Raw genomic sequence first — 4,204 nt, 5'->3', positions numbered from 1 at the left:
TGACATATCCTAATTCATTTAGCAATTTAAGCATACAAAGCATATGTACTCAAAAGCTAGTAAACATGTGACGTAAACATATTATTCATGTAATCTTGCAAGTAACATCATATTAAATCATTTAAAGCATGTAAAACTTACAACTTGAGGCTTGACGCCTGATCTTCCCGGCGCTGATGGTGGCACAACCCTTTACAGAACCATTGCTCTGATACCAACTGAAGCGGCTGTTATTCGTTTTGCTTAAAAAGTACTAGAAATTTTTTTTCTACTTAATCTCCATAATTCGAAATATACATATATATATATATATACTTTAAAATACCTTGACACCATTTTTAAAATAAAACAACCAACTAATATTTGAAAATCAACGGAAATAGTCAAATCGTCAAACATTTTACCAAACCTAAAAAGCAATAGACTTGAAAAGTATCATCCTCTCAAAAATCACTCAAAAACATAAATAAATAGCCTTAAAATCTTTTAATGTAAATCATAAACTTAAATCATAAGTGCGAAAAAGTAGAAGCGCTGGTCTTCGGGTTATGTGCACCTCCAGTCCAGTCAAATCAGGCATCCAAGCCTCAGAATCATTATTCCTTACGTCGAGTCCTCAGAATTAACTCAACTAGCCACCACAAATCGTCAGTAATTTTTTAGAAAATCTACAAGTCCCAAAAACATTCATAATTTTCAAGATTAACTTATTACCCCAAAAAGTAGAACATCAATACTACTAATCTAAAAATCAATATAGTCAAATCATTATCAACCTCTCCTAAAGTCCGATATTCGAATTCTTAGACATGTCCAATTCCAAACGTAACCAACATGCAATTTAATCTATTTTTTAAAACAGTAAATTCTTAAATCGTAAAAGAAGTTAAACATGAACAGTAAATCATCGTAAAGCGTAAATCATGTTAACATGCAGGTGATAACAGTAGATCATTTAAGACATTTAAATCATAAAAGCTTACAGACTTGAGGCTTGAAGACTGAGCTGCAGAAGTTGGCGGTGGCACAACCCTATACAGGACCCTTGATCTGATACCAACTGTGGCGTCTACTCGTTTTAAAAGTACGAAAATATTTTTTTTATTTATAAAGCTTGCATTTAAAAAAAACATTTAAAATAATATTTTTAATTGACAATAAAATTAATGTAGTTTAAAATAACTACCATCATCCAAAATCAACGTAAACGTAAACGTGTAAAAATCCTAAAATCATCAAGATATGAAAGTATTCATCTCATCTCAAATCTCATAAATCAAAATACGGAAAACATGTGGTCCTCGGGTCATGTCACCGCACCAGGTCTGCCTACTCAGAGTCCGGCACCTCCAGTCTCCTCATCATGAACCTCACCTGCATCACACACACCTAGTGAGTCTAAAGACTCAGCACACCTGTACCAGGAATAACAAGTATATATACAGGCACACAACAGTGAAAAATATCATACTCAACATACCTTTCATGAACTTTAAAAGCTTAATGCCAACTTACCTTTCATGAACTTTAAAACAATAACATCATGTCGTGTCAAAGAATATCATCTCATATCATCATATACGTAAACATATCTTTCATGAACATTAAAAGCATGAACATCAACGTCTCGTGTAAAATCATGTCGTGTCAAATCATGTCATCTCATATCATCATATACGTGTCAAAACAGCTCGTCGTGTCATCATAAACTTAAACATTTTCTTTTAATTGAATTCAGTTCATTAGTTGTGACTTTCGTATCAGCTATATCGATGGATTCATCTACGTATAACCACGGTACCGGGCGGCGAGGGACATCAGCGACAGCATTACCCGCCCACTGAGCCCAGGCCTCAGCTCATCATATCTCATGTCATCGTATACATATACATCGTCAGTCACAACCAAATCTCATCCTTCAAAAATAACATCATACTCATCACTTAATAAAAACATGCATATACGTAACTTTTCCATTAAACCAAGCATGCAACGTATTTATCATAATTGCGTAAAAAACGTAAACATGATGCATGAACATTTAAAATATCATAAATTTGTGCTCAGGGCGCTGCCAGGATCAAAATCTCACCCCAGGTGCAAAATGACTATTTTGCCCTTGGAAACCCAAAAATTATCTTTTTGCCTCTAGACGTAAAATTCCACGTTTTTGATTTTCTTAATTCCATTGACTCTAACATGTCCCAAATAATTATTTAAGCCTAGAAGAATTTTCTCATATTTTTATTTGGCTTAAATCCATGAACCTTAAATTAATATTTAAATATAACATATTAATGCGTTTTAAATCCCGAATTAAACCAAACCTCAGCATAAAATTTCCAAATTAAAAACTTAGATTTCTAATAATTATTTGAGCTTAAATATAATTTTTTATAATTTTATTAAGCCTAATTCTAGGCGTTTCAATTAATTCTTTAATTATCGTTTCGTGCGGCGATTAAATCCCGGATAAATCCAAAACTCATCATTTTGATCAAAACTTACGAAACTCTTAAAAATGTCCCAAAACATATTTAAAAGCATCCTTAGGCGTAAACTCGAGCCAAATTCAAAACTTAACCAATTGTTTTAAAACTTAAACCGGGGTCACGGTTTTAACCCGAATCGAACCGAAACTTAACCGAATTTTTCCCAACTTTTTGTCGTATCTTAAAAACACTATAATGGTCCTACAATCTTAATTTCATACCCTTAAACCCACTGCTGATGGTCCAGCCATTGAATGAAACTCTCGGTCCTTTCCATTTAAGTCACCCTTGTGCACTACCCTCCAAGGTCACATCCTAGCTCACCACCGACGATTCAAGCCTCGACTCTACCTTACTTAGACCACCCTAGGACCTTGTTGGACTCACTAGACTCACGGCCCCAGCTACATGCATGCTGCAACCTGTTGAGAGCCGAGAAACAACACAGCCCATCAACCGCATCCTAGCCCTCGCACTTACACTCGATCGAACAGCCTTGAGGACGGTTCCAACAACGTTCAAGCCTCTCTAAACCATGTCTTAGACCCAGCAGGACCTGGTCCAAGGCTTGGTTCAGCCCTCGCACCGTCGACTCGGCCTCTCCTCCAACCCCTACCAAAAACGTGACCCTAAGCCACCAAACCTCAATAATTCGACCAAAGCTTACCCACGCTGCAAGGCTTCGTTCCGGCTTGCAAACCCCTTTCCAACTCGACGATAACAGGCCCTTATCACACCCTACAGCAGCCCATTGCAACAGCTTAGAAGAAAACCGTGAGCAGCAACATAAGAATGCAAGAAACACATGAAACTCGATAATGCTCCCTACACATGCTGAGATCGATAATTTTACATACATAAACACATATACATCAGTAATATAGCGTGGATGATGCATAAAGAATGATATAAATGCGTGACTCGAAGAGTAAAACGCGAGGCGATCGAAGGATGGAACAACAATGCAGCGCCGAAGGATTTTCTTTGCAAGAATGATTGAAAAACAAGGCCACCAGCTGGTTTTAAATTATGAAACCGAGTATAAGTAAATTTTTAATAGGGATGTCGGCTGTTGGGGAAAATGATAATGGTGTAGGGCGTGCCTGATGATGCAAAATGAGAGGAGGAAGAAGAGAGGAGCACCGGATAGCCTTGGATGCAAGAATAAACTAAAACTGTGGCTTTAAATTTGTGTCTCCCTTTAATTTTCTGAAACCAAGGGTCACTACAAAAAATCGGTATGAATAGCGACAGTTGTGGGATAAACAGTCGTTAAAATAGTGACGGTTTTGTTAAACCGTCGCGATATTAGCGACGGTTTAAATAAAACCGTTGCAGACGAAAATAAGCGACGGTTTATAAAAATCGGTTGCTATTTTAACGACGGTTTACAGTAAAATGTCGCTACAATTGCGACTGTTTGAAAAAAACCGTCGCCATTTTGTATGACGTGTTTTTCAACCGTCGTATATGGCGACGTTTCTATTTAAGTCTGTCGCCATATTAGGCAACCGGTCCTAAATCTGAATGGGTGTCGGTTGTTGTATATAATAAATGTAGGGTAGCTCTAGTATAATAATTGAGTGATTAATTAGTAGATAATGGACCTTAATTATTTAATTAAGAGTTTAAAAAAATATTTAAGTCCAATAAGCTTAAAAGTAAACTCATTAAATCCAAACACACTTCCGAAAAATATTTTGTGTTGGAAA

At 36.4% G+C, this 4,204-nt stretch overlaps 1 long non-coding RNA gene across 1 annotated transcript; it reads right to left on the bottom strand.

The window, feature by feature from the left end:
• Positions 1-1,128: 1,128 nt before the first annotated feature.
• LOC140968234 (uncharacterized) lies at positions 1,129-3,410 on the bottom strand. Its single transcript, XR_012173725.1, has 2 exons — positions 1,583-3,410; positions 1,129-1,470 (listed from the first exon to the last, which is right to left on the bottom strand). It is a non-coding gene; the product is annotated as an uncharacterized lncRNA (long non-coding RNA).
• Positions 3,411-4,204: the final 794 nt, after the last annotated feature.

The sequence above is a fragment of the Primulina huaijiensis genome, unplaced genomic scaffold (genome assembly GCF_012295235.1).
Source record: "Primulina huaijiensis isolate GDHJ02 unplaced genomic scaffold, ASM1229523v2 scaffold33955, whole genome shotgun sequence".
Taxonomy (NCBI): Eukaryota; Viridiplantae; Streptophyta; class Magnoliopsida; order Lamiales; family Gesneriaceae; genus Primulina; species Primulina huaijiensis.
This window is presented reverse-complemented; position numbering and strand designations above follow the sequence as displayed.